Source organism: Paramormyrops kingsleyae, chromosome 24, assembly GCF_048594095.1.
Source record: "Paramormyrops kingsleyae isolate MSU_618 chromosome 24, PKINGS_0.4, whole genome shotgun sequence".
NCBI classification, from domain to species: Eukaryota; Metazoa; Chordata; class Actinopteri; order Osteoglossiformes; family Mormyridae; genus Paramormyrops; species Paramormyrops kingsleyae.
Genome location: NC_132820.1, coordinates 25,040,274 through 25,059,214, shown reverse-complemented (window position 1 = coordinate 25,059,214; position 18,941 = coordinate 25,040,274). Strand labels below are relative to the sequence as shown.

Sequence of the window (18,941 nt, the reverse complement as noted above, 5' to 3'; positions counted from 1 at the left end):
TATGTCGATCGATACACTTATTGCGATGTTGTGTTTTACGTACAGGTATCGGTTTTAATTAATAGTTTTCATGGAAAGGTTCCCGCGGTGGTTTATTTTCTGCTCTGTCTGACCCCCGGACAGTTAGGCAGCAGGGCTGTAATTAATCTTCAGCCATTTCACTCTTCCACTGTAGCAACGTCAACTGAAGAATTATGAACAATGATGGAGGCACATTCGCAGCTGTTCCGAGCTTTCCAATGTTTCTCTGACTATGTTTTACTGGTTTCTTTGCTTCCAGTACCAGTATTTTATTCATCTTTGTTCTTCTTTAATGTTGGTGAATATTTCTTTTATTTCATATTGTATTTTACTTGTGGTTTTATCCTTAACAGGCTTGCTCCAAAGACATCTTATTGTATTTGCACAGTGACAGTAACGCTGTCTTATCTTGCAAGAGGAAGTAGAATAAGGCTGCACTGCTAACCTTAGCATTAGCAAACCTAGCAATGTTGGTAGTAACGCGTTACTGTAATTCCACTACTTTTGTCTGTAAGGAGTAATGTAACTAATTACCATTTCAAATTAAAAAACGCAAGGTACTGAAATTTCAACGGACTCGTTACCTTTGTCTTGCGTGAAAATATTAATGGATAAAGGCAGCATGTTCCCCTAATTTCCTGTTTATGATGTAACGCCATCCGACCTTACCGTGGCGCAATGAATGGGTGATATTATAGGTACGCTGATAGGTACAATTAGACAGTTGTATTTTCTGGCACTGTCACAGCAGCAACACTAAAGTAATATAACTACCATGCAGTTTGCTAAGTCACGAAGTTATCTTTTGTCATGTGATTATACCGTTACATACCTTAACGCAATTAAGATGTTTTCATGTGTTTCTAATGATACAATTACAACACTAGCCATGTAGAGGCATTAATCGGGAATTCATTTATAAAGGCTTCATGTGACCGAAAAAGATGCCAAACATTCATAGGTACGTATCTAAGAGGATTTTGGGATTTATAAAGAAAAACGTATGCTGAAAACAACTCGCACGTTTTGTGAACGAGGCTGAAGGGGATGCGGTTTCGACAGAATCCTGTAGAGGGCACTGTGTATGCTAAATTGAAGGCTCCAGGAATGTTGTCGGCATTTCATTTCATGGTCACACGGCCATCGGCTCTGAAATTAAACTGTTCTTTTAAATAGAATTGTTTAAATTTGCAAACTGAATTGTATGCTGTGTTTGAATGTTCAGATATCATTAGATATTTCACTGCATATTTTCCAACTTAATTGGTACTCTGTCACTAAGACGTACTACACAAACAAAGCATTTTCTGCCCAAGGTAAAGGCTTCTTATTCAGTTTCCCTACAGTGGATAACTGGGGTCCGTTGGGATGTTTGGATGTTAGTGTCAGGGCATTCTGGTAGAATGTGACCATTGGCAACAATGGGCTGGACAGCTCTGTGCTCATCTTGTCTCATCTGGGACTCCCACCATCACTGCCACTGAGCATCTCCTCTACAAGCAAACACTGGGGTGCCACCAAGACCAGCAGGCTGCTGGTGGCTCTGGGATGCAACCACTACTGAGGCCAGATGAGGGAGCCACTAATGATGGCTTGAAGACATATCAGTGTCAGAATGACATGTTTGAGATAAATGTAGAACTACAGGATAAATTTACAGTTATACCGCCAGGTGTTTTCATAACAGCTCGCTTATAGTAACATTATCACTAGCATCCATTTCACTTGTTTGACGAGAGCGAACTGACAGACTTTTGTCTCTCATACGTTCCCTGTAATTATGCACTAAATAATGAATTGTCATGACCGTTATTTGATAATGTGTGTGGTTTTTATGTTGTCGTATGATAAAATCTTGTCGCCACGGTACTGACAGTAATTTTGTGTCACCAATTAGCTAGCATCGCTCACTTGGTAAGAGGCTGAAGCTAGGTTTGCCGCATAGCCTATGTGGCCATGGCTTGTAGTAAAATGGCACATGGGATAATGAATGGACATGATCGTTTTACATATTTGTGTGTATAGTTTTTTGTCATAACGTTAAAAAATCTTGTCAGTCCGTTTCTGACAAACTTGTGTTGATCAGTGACCTGAGCATCGCTCACATGGTAGACTATTATCTGTCTGAACAATTATAAATTGCACTGACCAGAAAAGCTTGAGTGTTGATAGCATCACAGGCAGAACCATAAATGATTTTTGGTAACATCTTTTTTTGTTTTAGTCATTTTTAAACACATTGACCATGCATTATAATGCATTCATGAAGCATTATAAACACGGCTATATTTCTAAAAGGGCATAACACATTGCCATGTTTATTATGCACTATGACTGCCTTATGAAGCTCTCATCTATAATGCACTATAGATACTTTTGTAATGCAGTAGAAAGCTGTATTATTCCGACCATCATAATGCATTATGAGGGCATCTACAGTATAGTGCATTCCAGATGAGAATAATGATTTATGGATTCATTATTATTAGTTATGAATGTGTTTATAAATTACTAAATCTACTCCGTCATCCCAACACACATGTAGGGCTTTGAGGTGCATGTGCGTCGCTGGGGGGCAGGGGAGGTATTCCTCCTCTGTCCTCCCGTGACCACCTGTGTCTCAATCACACATCACAAGCACCATGCCCTTCCCCTGTTTTAAAGCACTTTAGAACAACACACACCAACACCACATCTGAGTGGGCGGAGGGAAGCATGGGGTCTTTTCACACCCCCGTTCTCTGCTCGCCATCTGGAGCCGGGGGCTGAGAAGAATAGAATAGAATAGAATAGAATCTTTATTGTCATTGTAGCAATGAGACATTGTACAACGAAATTAAAGTGCAATTCTCCAGTGCACAACAATGGGTGTGGAGTAGTAGGGGCCCCCTGTGAAGCTCTTTTCTGTGTCCCGCTGTGCAGCTGGTGAACCATGCACAGAGACAGTAGACCATGATGCTCTCTACTGTGCAGCGGTAGAAGGACACCATCAGTTTCTCTGGGATGTTGTTCTTCCTATGAACCCTCAGGAAGTAGAGTCTTTTTTGGGCCTTCTTCACTACCTCTGCAGTATGTGTCCCCCAGGTCAGGTCCTCACTGATGGTGACTCCCAGGAAGCGGAAGTTTGAGACCCTCTCCACACAGTCCCCATTTATGATGAGTGGCTGGATGTTGTCTGCCTTTTTCCTGAAGTCCACGATGAGTTCCTTCGTCTTTGCTGTGTTGAGGAGCTAGTTGTTATTACTACACCATTCTGACAGTGTTTCCACCTCGTCCCTGTAGGCAGACTCATCTCCCCCCGAGATAAGCCCTATGACAGTGGTGTCGTCAGCGAACTTGACAATGTTGTTACTGTGGTGGACAGGAATGCAATCGTGGGTGTATAGGGTATAGAGCAGGGGGCTCAGCACACAGCCCTGTGGAGAGCCAGTGCTCATGCTGATGGGTGTGGAGTAGTAGGGGCCCACTCATAGGAAGTCCTATGTCTTTCAGTTTGGTTATCAGAGTGTGGGGGAGGATCGTATTGAACGCAGAGCTGAAATCTATGAAGAGCAGCCGTGCATAGCTTCCCTGCAGCTCCGGGTGAGACAAAACAGTATGGAGAACAGTGGTCACAGCGTCTTCCGTAGACCTGTTTGCTCTGTAGGCAAACTGGTGTGGGTCAAACATAGGAGGAATGAATGACATGATGTGGTTCCTGACTATCTGTAGCTTCTCAAAGCACTTCATAACCACGGGAGTCAGTGCAACTGGCCTGTAGTCATTAAGACTGGTGATGGTCTGTTTCTTGGCCAGAGGCACTATGATAGAGGATTTCAGGCAGAGCGGTACAGTGGACTGGGACAGAGACCGGTTGAATATCCTGGTGAAGACCCCAGCCAGTTGGTCTGCACAATCCTTCAGCACGCGTCCCAAGATGCCGTCGGGTCCAGCTGCCTTCCGTGGGTTGACAGTCTTCAGCGTGTGTCTCACCTCGTGCTCCCCTACTGTGAAGATGGGGTTATTGTTGGTTTCTGAATGGAGTCCGTCTGTCTCTGGGTGGTCCACCTCGAACCGGGCAAAGTAGTGATTGAGTTCCTCCACCAGCGCTAGATCACCCCCCACATCACCGGTACTGGTCCTATAGCTGGTCATATGCTGGACACCCATCCACACCTGCCTGCTGTTATTGCTGTCCAGATGTTCCTCAATCTTCCTCTTATAATCTGAGCTGGCCGTCCGGTTGGGGTCTGGGCTGGTGGGCTTCTCGGCTGCTGCGGGGTCCGGGGTGGTCTTCTTGTCCCCACGCCAGAGGAAAAAAAAGGGATCCATCTCCGAGGTCTGGTGGCGGATTGCCCCTCTGGGGGCGGTGGTGCCCGGATCTCGGAGTATAGAGTATATATGGGGAGTGTGAGTGTGTGTACGGCGTTCATTTCTGTGTGTCTTCATATTGGGCGAATGGGTGAACATTTGTTTATGTGTGCATGATGGTGGGAACGTATGCTTGTGTATGTGAGCGCCTGTTTGTCTTTACGCAGGTGTCAGGTTGGGTCTTAGACTCCACCTGAAATAACATCTCAGGCTCTATTGCCCCCCGCCACACTCCCTGCCGGTGGATGAGGCCCCAGCTGCCAATGTGTTGGTGGTTCTCGATGTGGGCTGGATGCTCTGGTGTGTGCTGGCTCACTCTCGGCGGTTGCCTGTCGGGGCCTGGTCCTTCCGGCTTGGTCGGGGCCCCGGCTGGGGGGTGGGAGGGCCCTTGGACCTCTGGGCCCGGGGTCCGGTCTGCCCTGGTGTGGCCGGCCGCCGGCGGGGCCTGCGTGCTCGCCGCCACGGCGCCCTGGGGCTCCTGCGATGTGGCTGCCGGATGGCCCCCCTCCGGAGCGCTCCTCTGCCCTTTTCTGGGTGGGGGCTGCAATTGTCCCTGCGGTGGTCCTCCTGGGGTTCCCGTGCCCTGGGGGGCCTCTGGATGTTTGGAGGCCCGGGTTGGCTTCATGTCCTGGGTGGGCGGGGCTGTGGCTCCCCACACACACTACTAGACATTTACATGGAGAAACCTTAGGAACACCAACGCGCTGACACACACAGGTGTGCACACAGGTGCTCACAGACACGTGCTCACGGACACACACTATCTTGACCGACTGTTGCTTCTGGGCATGTGTTGTAATGCTGGTTGTGTGTGCTGTTCAACAACATTTAACGTTTGATGGTCGTTGTGATTAGTACAGATGTTGTAGACTCACCTAAAGGATTATTAGGAACACCTGTTCAGTTTCTCATTAATGCAATTATCTAATCAACCAATCACATGGCAGTTGCTTCAATGCATTTAGGGGTGTGGTCCTGGTCAAGACAATCTCCTGAACTCCAAACTGAATGTCAGAATGGGAAAGAAAGGTGATTTAAGCAATTTTGAACGTGGCATGGTTGTTGGTGCCAGACGGGCCGGTCTGAGTATTTCACAATCTGCTCAGTTACTGGGATTTTCACGCACAACCATTTCTAGGGTTTACTGGAAAAATTGTTGCCTGGTGTGATGAGTCTCGATTTCTGTTGAGACATTCAATTGGTAGAGTCAGAATTTGGCACAAACAGAATGAGAACATGGATCCATCATGCCTTGTTACCACTGTGCAGGCTGGTGGTGGTGGTGTAATGGTGTGGGGGATGTTTTCTTGGCACACTTTAGGCCCCTTAGTGCCAATTGGGCATCGTTTAAATGCCACGGCCTACCTGAGCATTGTTTCTGACCATGTCCATCCCTTTATGACCACCATGTACCCATCCTCTGATGGCTACTTCCAGCAGGATAATGCATCATGTCACAAAGCTCGAATCATTTCAAATTGGTTTCTTGAACATGACAATGAGTTCACTGTACTAATATGGCCCCCACAGTCACCAGATCTCAACCCAATAGAGCATCTTTGGGATGTGGTGGAATGGGAGCTTCATGCCCTGGATGTGCATCCCACAAATCTCCATCAACTGCAAGATGCTATCCTATCAATATGGGCCAACATTTCTAAAGAATGCTTTCAGCACCTTGTTGAATCAATGGCACATAGAATTAAGGCAGTTCTGAAGGTGAAAGGGGGTCAAACACCGTATTAGTATGGTGTTCCTAATAATCCTTTAGGTGAGTGTATGTTGTCTTTCTCTTTTTAGCAGACATGGAAGCAGATTATCTGTTTTGTTTTTTTTCTTTTCTCCCTTTCTTTCCCCTCTCTCTCCCTCCCTCTCTTCCCCCCTTCTTCTCCTTTGTTCCCCCCCCCTTCTTTCGAGGAAGTAAATAAAAATAAAAAATAAATAAATAATAAAATAAATAAATAAATACAAATAAAGTAGTCCTCCGCAGAGGGGGGGTGGAGGAGGGAATATTTATAAAAAAAAAATAAAAAATAAAATAGAAAAAAATTACCATGCGAATGCGATCTGAATACGCGCTAATGCGGCTATTTAGAATGTGAATAGCGATCTTCGAGTGACAGCGGTACTACACACCCCCGATGCAGGTAAAACAAAGTAAGGTGACATGGTTTACTTTTTTGCCGATTTAACCTAATTTTTAAAAGTTTAATACTTCCGACAATGGACGTTTTGAAAAGAAGGCAGATTACGGATTTAGTCAGCGTTTTTTTCATGTTTCTATAATAAGATTTCAGCGAGTTATGAACTGAAATACGCGAGAAAGATACACGGCATTGCCGACGATGCCGTCGACTCCAGAGGGTTAGAGGTCTTAACTTTTTAATAGCATGCATATAAGGTGACATTTTAATTGTTTTATTGACCATATAATTGTAATTAGGTTTAAATGGTGTATAATTGTATTTGCTGGTCTTATTGCCCTTTTCCTATTTTATGGGTAATAGTTCCCCAGCAGGCATTTTCTGTTGTAAAGATGTTGTTACAACGTTGTCTCTCAACATTGAATAACCGTTATCAGAGTGTTGGTTTACATAATATTTCCATATTGATTCAATGTTGAGATTCAACTTTGTTTATACAACAAATGTAAACAGAATTAGTTAATGTAAACAGTGCAACAGTTAAGGCAGTAAATGATGTAAATAGTGCAGTACCACTAACACTGCCAAAAAAATGTAAATGTTCATGTTGGTTGTAGAAGAAGAATTAAGATTTAACATATGCTGTATCAAAGACACTTGGGTTTTTTCCTAACTGGAATTCATTTTGTGTTTTCCATCACCTCCTGCTCTGCACAGCAAATGTGCCAGTGTTAAATTAACACTGCATGGTGTTTATATGGGTCCACACCATTCAGTGTTACCTTTAACACTTTTCAGTGTGCAGTGACTGTTGTTTTTACAGTGTTAATATTTATGAACTCTTATAGTGTTCAATTTACAACCTAGAGTGTTAAGACAATGTGTCTCCACCTCTTCCCAGATTGCAAGCCCATAAGGGTGGCACACAGGTACAAAATGGGTGGCCCATATCTGCCCTATTTTAATGTCTCTCATTTGAGCTCATTTGGGCATTCAGCTGCTGTGTTTTACTAACCCACCATAATAAGAAAGACTCAGACCAACATAGCCTTTTATCTTTTTATGCAAGTTTCATTTCAGTTCAGCTCTTAATAACCAACAAACTGTGCTGAGAACCATCTGTGGTATAAAAGTGCGTGAAATATATGGCACCAAACACCGACTATGAAGCTAATCTGTGTTAGACTGCATAACATAGTTGTTTAGCAGGGCTGAAAGAAGGTGAGAGCTATCTTAATGACTGAAGGAGTGTATTTCGCTAAAACAGATACAATGGGTGGTGGCCTCATTGCTTTTAGACTACAACTTGCGATAGAGGAACAAATCAAATCACTTTGCTCATTTAATATTAAGACTTTCATTAAGCTTAATTTTTAGAAACCCACCACGATTGAGGATGGTATGGCACTGATATTAGTCTTTACCAAATTACCATATGTGTTTTTTTGTGTTGGTGTAAGCTGATTTGTCTGAGCAGTGTAGTTCTTATATATCTGCATCCCCAAAGAAATCTCAATTGACAAGGCACATAATGTCCAAATGATCTTCCTAGAGAGCCCAGGCTTAGAAAAGAAACAAAATGATTGGTTTTCTGTAGCATTTTTCACCCAGCCAATACCTTCTCTTGTTAAGCCATAGAGGCCAAACCACACAGCAAATTGTCCAGTGTTCATTTAACTCCACAAGTGTACATTTTACACTTCTATAGTGTATATATAGGTCCCACCAGTCTGGTGTTTAAGTAACACTTTCAAAAGTGTTGAATATATACCCCTTGACAGAGTATCTTGTTTTACACCATAAGTGTACAATATACTCTAGTGTACACTGTATTACTCTCTGCAACAGTGTATTATTTATTATTTTTGACACTGACAGGGTAAAGCGCTTACCACACAGGTTTATTCTAAAAATGTACAAAGATTAACTGTGCTTTTAGTACTATGGAATTAAAAACATTTGTAAATTTCCAAATGTTCACCATTTTGCATTTATTTTATATATATATATATATATATATATATATATATATATATATACAAAAACTAAATCACACAAACCCTTCAAACCAATTTGATTTATTTTCTCAAATTCAACCGGCCACAAACTCATGTTTTGTTTACAAACACAATTAGTACAGCGTGCATAAAAACAGTGTAACAGCATTAAAATAATAAATTTAAATTTGTATGACTGTATGAATTTTAACCACTTGTGCAATTTCATATTACTGAACAATATCATACACACTTAAATGTGTATTGTATTAAAATGTTAAAAGTATAACTACAAAGGAACAGACAGATTCAATGAGCACAAAAGTATAGTGTAGTATAGTATAGTATTCCTGTTGCTTTATAGTAACAGGAATATCATCTTTCAATTCTGAACAAACAAGAAGTCCTGAGCGGTATTCTGTCCCAAAACAAGAAATCCAAGAAAGTATTAACAAAACAGTCAATGTCAAGTTGCAGTTTTAAAAGAACAAATCATTTATATTTGTATGACTATGAATTTCAGTCATTTGTGCAATTTCATATTACTGAAAAACAACATACACACTTAAACATGTATTGAACTCAAAGACCTGAGCACAAAAGCACTCTGGAAAAAGCTCTAAAAAGTGCTTTATAGTAAAACATGTAACGGAACAATATAAAGGTCATTTTGCTGAAATCCATACGTTGTTTGAAGGTCAAAAGGCTTAAAGAAATGCAAGGTTTTGTCATGATTCTGGGCGGTTCGGGCACGGGAGCGAGGCATGGTGCAGGCACAAAAAAAGGGCGGACGACCCACTGGCGGCTCCAGGAACACAAAAACGGGGTTTATTAAACAAAACTGAAAACACTATAAACACAACTAAACCAAAAAGACCACAAGGGGTCAAAAACAGAAAGGGGACAAAACAAGACTAAATAACAAAAACCGAATACACGCAGAACACTGAAAATATCAAAACCATCAACCAACGACAATCATAGACATAGACAATGAACCACTCGGGAACTGAACACAGGCAGGAACTAAAATACTAATGGGTAACGGGACTAACACGGGGCAGGTGAGGCTGATTAACAAAGACTAGGGAAACAGGACACAGGTGAAACCAATTAACTCAAAGACACTGAAAACAGGGAAACTAAGAACTAACCAAGGAAACAAACTAACACTGGGGAATTACAGAACAGGTAAAGACACAAGCAGGGGCACCAGGAACAAAACCAATAACCAAATACAAAATCAGACACAAGAAACTCAAATGAAACACTAGGGAGCAAAATACAAAAACAGGAGGTGGGATTCAAACATAGGACAGAAGGGTACTCAGGACAGAAGGGTAAACAGACAGCACATGCTTAATACATTGAGCCACGAGACCAGACAAGTGAGAGGGGAGAAACAAGGACTGACGTATGGACGGGATGACCAGCACCACCTGCTGGTCAAACGGGGAAGGGGCACAGAAGGACCACAGCGGGAGGCCGACCCTGACAGGTTTCAACATTTAAAAGGGAAACTTTCCTGCAAAGCCCCTCATGGACTTGAAATGAGTGAAGATGTTCAACAAAACATACGGTTTCAAAATCAGAAGTCAACAAAAAATGCTGACCATTGAATTCAATTAAGTCTGTAATTTTACTGAAGACAGGAATATCATCTTTCAATTCTGAACAAACAAGAAGTCCTGAGCGGTATTTTGTCCCAAAACAAGAAATCCAAGAAAGAGTATTAACAAAACAGTCAATGTCAAGTTGCAGTTTTTCTGCAATCAGTTCACAATCCAGCAAGTTAGAAAGCTGAACGCTTGTTACAGGTCCACACTCTATACTCTTGAAAGGCTGAGATTCCCAGTGGTATGCGATAGCCATTTGATGTTTAAGTGCTAATGACTTCGTAATGTTTTTGAAATTCTTTACACTTTTTTTAAAAAAGCGATGCTTTGCTTCGTAACGCATCCCCCAAACATGAACAAGCGGGCCTATCTTCCTGATGCATCGGGGATAATGGATCATGAAGTGATGCTTGGGAATAAGATTCCTTGGATAGAGTTCTTTGAACAGCGTGTGGTGTTCACAGATCAAATGTTTCAGATAAACAGTCATTCCATTCGAGATGACTGGAGAAAACACAATATTTATTATCTGCAGTAGAAGCAGCAGTAATCTCCAGTGCTTATTTCCTACTTCAACCAGATCTCCAAAAATCAGTGGCAGATTTCTAATGAGGCAAAATGTCTGGATGGCATTGAGACCCAACCCAGTCCCAGCTTGTTCAAACTTAACCATGGTAGGTCGGTTTTTACATTCAACATAACCATAGTTAAATGAGTAAATTCTGTTGCTCGCAGACTGTAAGGATACAACATTGCTCTCCGACAGATAATCAAAAAGCAATTTCATCTCTAACTGTGCTACTCCCTCTAGTAAATCGTGCATGATATCCATGGCATAGTTTTCAGAAATATTAACACTAGAAAGACTGACTGGGTCAATTGACCCAAATCAAACAAAATCACTGCTATTTCTCATTGAAGTTCTTGCTACAAAAATCTGAAAAAATCTGACTTTTATTTTTTTATCATTCTTGAACAGAACATGGTAACACAAATGAAGTTGCTGGTGAAATTAGTATTTTACAGCAGTATATACCTAGAAAGACTGACTGGGTCAATTGACGTAATGTCATGCAAATTAATTAGATAACCAAGTCATAATAACAATAACATAATAGTCATAACACCATCACCGACAGGGCAACTTGAGAGAAGAGTCAGCTGTCAAGTCACGGTCGCTTGTAAACGCAACAAAACTGTCACTACCTGTGACACGTGCAAGCGTCCTGTTTGCGGCAAATGCTTGGCCAAAATATGCATGAGCTGTCAAACGAAAGCTAACTGAAGCTAACTTTTTTCAGATTTTTGTAGCAAGAACTTCAATGAGAAATAGCAGTGATTTTGTTTGATTTGGGTCAATTGACCCAGTCAGTCTTTCTAGTGTTAAAATACTCCAACTCGTTAAGTAAACATGTTCTTTTGACACCAAATGATGACTGTAAACCATCATCAGTAAGGAGGCTTTGACAGTGCTCAGCATGTAAAACTCTGTCACGCAGTGTGATGTCCGGATGATCGTCAAAGAAAATGGTCTGAGAAGAAAGCTTATCAATTAGACAAAACCTGCAAAAATAGTTTGCGCTAAATGACTGTACAAACCCAAAGAGTGTGTGCACTCCTAAATTATAACCAGTTACTTGAGCTATTGTTCCACGTATTGGTTCTTCAGAGAGTGGCAACTTAATTCCAGAACTCTCAAGAATTTTAATATCACACACAATAGGCTCCAGAATTGCATTAAAGCCATACCACTTGAGATCTTGTGTGTGAAAAAGTGCCAAGAGATGAATATTCATTAGGGCAGAGTTGACCTTAGGAGACATGTTTCTCAAAACAAAATACATACTCCCAACCTTATGAATGCCATGTTTGGATCCCAGAGGATTTGAGGTTTCAAAGTCATCATAAAAAAGTTGTATTTGAAGAGACTTCTTTTCTTTGGAAAAAAGGGAATGCTCTTTAAAATAGCTACCATCACAAAACTCTCTTAAAATTTCCCTCTCCTCACTTGGCTGTACAAAATGTTTATGGATTTCTTCATTTCGGAACATGAAACTTAACGTCTGCAATACAGGAACATATACGAATTTATCAGTGACTGGCACTTGATCATATGTACCTGTAGTTGTATTTCGCCTAGTGTCATATCTCTGTCCTAAAGGTATTTCAATTGGTTCTACAACACCCTAAGTCTCAAAGAAATACTTTTTCCATTTTGTTTCTGTTGTGAACTTAGAGAAGGGATTCTCAAGACAGTCAAAATATTCTTCAATAGCTTTCCTATGTTCATCAGTTTCAATCAAGTTAACAACATCCTCTTTAATGTTTGAGTGCAATTCATACACAAGTTCCTCCATATTTTCAGCCACTGATGTAACAACATTGGTGGGTACTCCACTACTCTGCAGTTTTGCAATTAGAGATGCACACATTTCTTGGGTTCGCAATGTTCTCTCATGGCCACTTGTGCTTGGTTTTTCTGAAACTGTGCGGGAGGGCTGCATTAAAGAGGGTCTAGAGGGAGGTTCTAATGAATGCATGTCAGAGCTTTTACTCTTGTGTCTACTTTGGATGTGTTTTCTGAAGCCGGAGAATGTAACAAATCTTTGACAACACCCATCCTGATCGCATACCAACTGTGACTTTCTGCCAGGAAAAATAGCATGAGTAAGCTTGAGATGGCGAATTAACTCTGTTACTGTATCAGAAATCAACTTGCAAATAAAGCACCTGAACATGTTTTAAAGATGACTGTGTAACAACGCTTAATTAAGAAACTTGGCTCGAAGATCTCTGACTCGTGGGCTTTCACGGGTAATGCCTACATCAATGTTGTAAATCGTGGTCTGAAGAAAGGTAAATATATTGTGCAAAGCGGCATCATATGAAATGCCAAACACATAATGAACTTTGAAAAGTTCGTCAAAGGCTGAGAGAGAGGACTTAGCCATGCAGGGGATGAGCCACTTATCCACAGCAATGTAGTAGTCATGGATGCTACTCTTCGAAGTGCCAACTGCCAAGATGTAGGGCTGTGTTGTCTGTGTTGATCCAAGGACTTCTTCAAAACTGCAACAGGACTGAAAACAGAAAAAAGAGTCACATTTAAATTAATGTACATCTAGATGTTAAACATTCTAGGCATGACATGCAGTTCTACATAAAATTAAGAGTAAGCATACCTTATGAAATCTTACTACGCGATCCAAAGCTTCACGAACACTGATCTTGACAAACTTCTTATTTCCGCTAGAAGGTGGTGGCAGGAGATAGACCAGCAGTAACAGGGAAGACATATCACAGTCCCAGTCTAAATTCAAAAAAGAAAAAAGCAAACCATAACAAATCTATATAAGCATATATACCAATATACATAAGTTATTTTATATACACATAAAATGATTATCATTACTCTTGATTAGCATACATAATGAACTGTCTGTACCTTCTTGACAGGTGTTGCAGTTTTCTGCAGACTGAATCAGACAACTCAAAAGTGGTGACTGAGTGAGGTTTTTGGCTTCTTGAATTACTTTTTGCTTCAGAGTACAGTCCCACTTCTCCAGAAGTTTAGATGCAGTCTCCACTCCAAACAGTAACTCAAAGTCTTGAAGCACCTAAAGTTGTATACAGTTAAAAGCAAGAAAATAATTAGTTACATTACAGAGTGTTGCAGCTAAATAGTCCATTCAATTTTGAACAACAACAACCTATTGTGTGCAACACTTACAAGTCCTTTTGTGTCAAGAAACCTTGGAAATAAGGAAAGAACAGATGATGATTTTTCAGGATCTTGGATCATTTTCTGGCGATACTGGAAGGTAGATTTCATTTTTGCAGTAACTTGTTCTGGATCTGAGCAATGTTTCAAAAATGAAATGGCTTCTTGACAGCGATCTCCTTCTAGCTGCTTTTCTGTTGGGGAAGACTCTTTCGGTTCGAGGACCCCTCCTCTCACATTTATCATCAGAAGTGGTTCTGCTGCAGCGGTTGTTACGTTGAACTGTCTTCAGTCTCCAGGCTATATATCCTGAGTTACCTTCTGCATCATAGAAGTGTTCCTACAATGTAAACAATAAATGTAAAAATTACAGCACTTACATGAAAGACAGTTTTACGTTGATAAATGAAATATATAAACAGACCTAAAAGTAGTGATAATAATATGGTAGGGGTGGAGCCGAACCCGAATACGGTATTCGGAAAGGCACAAATAACGTGTTTTTTACGAATACTTATTTCAAACAAACATCAACCAATATTGCATATCCATAATTATTATAATGGATATAATTAAAGAATACATACACTATAATGTAAATTAGAAGTCTAATGCAAAAAACTGAATTTTTATGCCTATTTTGAATTTTACTCAAATACAAATACAAATACAAATAGTTTTCCCCCCTCAACAAATACAAATACAGATACAAATACCGGCTGCTTTGCACATCCCTATTATATGGCATGCTAATAATAACAACATGCATCCCTACTAAAAAGTAAATTAGAGAACTCACGTAGCCTTTTCTGGAAAAGGGATCTTTGAGAGAGGGAAACAGAGTCACAATCCCAACTGCATATTTAACTCTGATCTCCTTAGGTGGAATACTCCTAAGTAAACAAAAAAAAGCTACATTGTTCTATTTAGTCATTAAGTGTGCTTAACTGAGTAGTTAGAATGGTTATTCACACACTGTATAATCAAATTATTTAAACAGAGTAAAGGGAACAACATTCTTTACCCTACCCATATTTATCGATCATGTCTCCAACTAATGCGTTCACAAGAATCCGTCTTGTGGAATCTGTGATTTTCCCAGTTGTTTTGTATTCCTGCAATATCTTCTCCCCCGCAGGCTATTTTTCTAAAACACTTTTCACAAGCTTAAAAACAAACAAAAAAAAAAAAAATTGTAAAATCATCTAACAAAACAACATTCACATTTTAGTAGGATTGCGACGAGCCTGCAACAAGTTCATCAGCAAGTGGCACATATATAGCAAAAGCACATATTACCTCCTTAGCTTCTTGCAAATGGTCATCAGAACGAGTTCTTTTAGGTGGGAAGAAAGGACCATCACTGTCTGATGGCTGTGTGTCTGACGATGATGCAACTGAATGAAGTGATGGTGCATCTGTCTCATTTGAAGATGGATAGCTTGTGTGTGCAGGAGAGTCTTAAAATCAAATAGAAATTTAGAACAAAAGCATATATACACATTTACACACATATACATATAATTACATCTTTTCATACCTGTTACAGCCACAGCATCAATTACCATCCAAAGAGTGTCAGGCTTCTGCTCAATAATGTCAGCAAAAACATCTTCATCTACTTCTGTTCCAGTCTCGTCAGCTAAAAAAACCTTATGATCTGTGGAGATGTCAAACTTCTGCTTGACTGGAAAGACAAAATGGAAATTACGGAACAGAAATAGGTGAACAGGAAAAAAGATTTAAATAAAAGATCTCATCCATCATGCAAAAATCATGCATTCTTAACCATTTCCCTCAAATTCACTGATTTTGATTTTGAAGTTGACAATTTACAGCAATTGACAAAAAATCCCTGAATCTGATCTGGGGAAGTTACCTTTTTAGTAACCTAACCTATCCACGTATAAGAGGTGAAAAAGAAATAATTAATATAGAATAAAAAAATCAATGTTTCTGCTTTTACATTATAATTGTTCTTTCATTTTATATTTACAAAAGAAAATATGCTTGAGCATCAAAGTGGGGGAAAGACTTGTTATTAACAATGGAATGCATATAAACCATATTACAATTATTAGCCAGATATCACCATTGAGGAGCACTTACCATCCTTGATTACAGAATCATAAGACGATCCAGTAAGCTTTATGTACTTTTTGTGATGTTGGTACTGCACTTTTAACAGCATAATGTTGATGTTTTGCTTAAAAAAACATGTTTAAAAAAGCATTCCTACATTAAAATAGGCATATAAATTAAAAAAAGGTGTGGAACACGGTCTTTGTATCAGAAATTAACTAATGCTTAGGGGTGTAACGGTACACAAAATTTATGGTTCGTTTTGTACCCATTTTAAAACGTAAAATTGATTGTCTTTTAAAATTTAAATTAGTAAAAATCAACAGTTCACATATATTCAATATGAAACACTATAAATCATTTTATTTATCAAAACAAACAATCAGGAGTGTAAGTCTTACCTGTGGCTTTATCTTGCATTGATTTGCGAAAAGACCATAACTGTCCTTCAAGCGCGCTGTTTCAAACGACCAACAACATGACGACTGCAATGCCCCGTATGTAAAGTAAGCACCGAACCAGTGTAGATGTTCGCGCCAAAGTTTCTATGCAAATTGAAATTATTCGATTAAAAAACAGCCTACGGCCATATATGAAATTCAGTTTTCACTAACAATTAACAGTTACAAAACGTACAAAATAACTTACTAAAATGCAGAATGTTTTAAACAGCTTTAACATTCAGGCACCCTGCTTCAGAAATAGGTATCCTCTATAATAACTTTTGAACAACTTTACTTTTACACACTAACCACATATAACTTACTCAAATTATAAAAATAGATTGGCCGTCATTTAAAACAAACATAATCAGAATTGTAAGCCTTACCTGTGTTTTTATCTTGTATTGAACAGAGAAAAGACCATAACTGTGTGCTTCAAGCTCGGTTCTCCTTTCTTTCAAACGACCAACATGACGACGGAAATGTCCCGTATGTAAAATAAGCACCGAATCAGTGTAGATGTTCGCGCCCAAAATTCCTATAAAATTGAATTAATCCGATCAAAAAATAAAGCCGTATAGTTACAATAAATAATGCAGTTCTAATGTTTCGAAATGTCCGATTTCACTAAAACTAATGTTACAAGATAGGCCTATATAGCCTGCCAGTGACTCACTAAAGCTAGTTTACGTTGCGTCTCATGGAAATAAAACATATTAAAATGAACTCTGCGTATCAATTAAATGTATGTATAGTTGTATTAAAACAACATGTTAAAAGTGAATATTCTTAATCTTACCTTTGTGTTTTGCTTTCGATCGCAGGACTCTACCGAAAGAGACGCCATTATTTTCACAGTCAAATGCGGACTGCATTGCCTCAATTGCTCAAAAGTTCCCGTATGTACAATTAACACTGGACAGGTGTTTGGAAGCGCAACACCAAAATATTACACCACTTGGGGGCATCATTTCACACAAGCTGGTGTTTATTACAGTAAATGTACACTTTTATTTTAACACTTCAACACCATAAGGCCTTACACTGAAATTTTAACACCACCGAATTTGCTGTGCATCCCTCCTGGTCCCTGGCTGGCACGCAGGAGCCATTTCTGGGGTTTTTGTTCTTGCCTTATTCATCACAATCGCGGTGGATTTAAAAAAAAAAAATCTATTAAATCAACAACAGTACTGTGTCATGCTATGCAAATATACATCCAGCACCACTGGTCTACTGCGGAGGAGGTGGTACCAGGAGCTGCACAAAAAAAGAGTATCACAACTTTCCTGACACCTTTCTACATATGTTAATCATCCAAGGGAAGGACTGGCAATCAAACATATCCCCACGCCATTAAAATATAGACTACTCCGGAGAGATACCCTATACTTCTGCAAGAGTCTTTTCTCTGACTCAACAGCAAGATGCTATAAGACCACAGCTCTCTATTCTTCAAGATCAATCACAAGATCATTGGCCTCACAAATAACAAATCAATGAATGAACATTAATAACTTTTACTTTAGATGTTGGTCAACTTCATGATTGCCTATGCTTACCTTTTGGATTGCCTGTGCCTAGGATCCACCTCTTCGACAGCTTCCAAGTGTTTGCAAAACCAGAGCAGCGCTCAAGCGGGAGACCGTTGGAGAATGCAGGAAGTGCGCATGCGCGAAGGCGGTTCGGCGGTCAGTCCAAACCGAGAGATTACAGCATTTAAAAAAAATATACCTCCAAAATATTAATAAATGTTTGCAGAGTGCTACCAGAATGATTTTTTCAACTTTTTTAAAAAATATATTATATTGTTATATTTTGACGCAAGATCAGCATAGTGCCAATGCTGTTCCTGCTTGCTCACAGCAGGCATTGAAATCTCAACATCATATTTATGTTGAAACAATGTTGTCAACATAAAGACAGGATTTCAACTGTCATTCAACGTTGTGACAATGTCGGATGCCTGCTGGGTATGTATATTGGTTTGTATATTTAGTGTCTGTCCTGTGCTGCCTTATGCTGTCTTACACAGTCTTAATTACTTCTGTGTAAGAAGTGAAATTTGCTTTGTGTTATCCTTATGTTGACTATGTGCATCTTTTTATGTCTGCACATTGAGCCTGGGGATATGCAATTTTGTTCAGCTATGCTTCCGTTGTTGTACTGTTGTATGGAGTGAATGACAATAAAGTTCACTTACTTATATAAATGATTTGATTCAATAGTCAGTTCTTGATGCCAGCATTTGGATTGAGTGGGCTGCTAGCCTTGGTGCACATGAACCTTTCCAGCGTTGCCATTCTCTATAGTAAATGCTGTTCTGCATATCAGGCAATCTGTGCACTGACTGGTGTGTTTTTATAGGTGAAGTACCCCAACGGAAATGCAGGCGGCCCAATCCGAGACCAGCGCGTAAGTCTCCCAAGCATTCGTTTCCTGTCTCCAATGAGACAATGAGACGGCAGTATTTTTCTCAATGTGCAGTACTGACTGCCAAGTGTGCTGTCTGTCTGTCACTAACAGCCATCAATTGATTTGACTCTTGTATTTTTACACTTTATTTT

General features: G+C 39.9%; 1 long non-coding RNA gene across 2 annotated transcripts; it reads right to left on the bottom strand.

Annotated features, from left to right (window-relative positions):
• Nucleotides 1-11,218: 11,218 nt before the first annotated feature.
• LOC140582175 (uncharacterized) lies at nt 11,219-18,047 on the bottom strand. 2 transcript variants are annotated; one of them, XR_011985097.1, is made up of 12 exons: nt 17,418-18,047; nt 17,174-17,202; nt 16,761-16,912; nt 16,333-16,476; nt 15,390-15,536; nt 15,149-15,309; nt 14,879-15,015; nt 14,649-14,742; nt 13,859-14,189; nt 13,574-13,745; nt 13,311-13,438; nt 11,219-13,208 (listed from the first exon to the last, which is right to left on the bottom strand). It is a non-coding gene; the product is annotated as an uncharacterized lncRNA (long non-coding RNA). The 2 variants fall into 2 exon arrangements; XR_011985096.1 differs by having other exon boundaries at nt 17,174-18,046.
• Between the last annotated feature and the right edge of the window lie 894 nt (nt 18,048-18,941).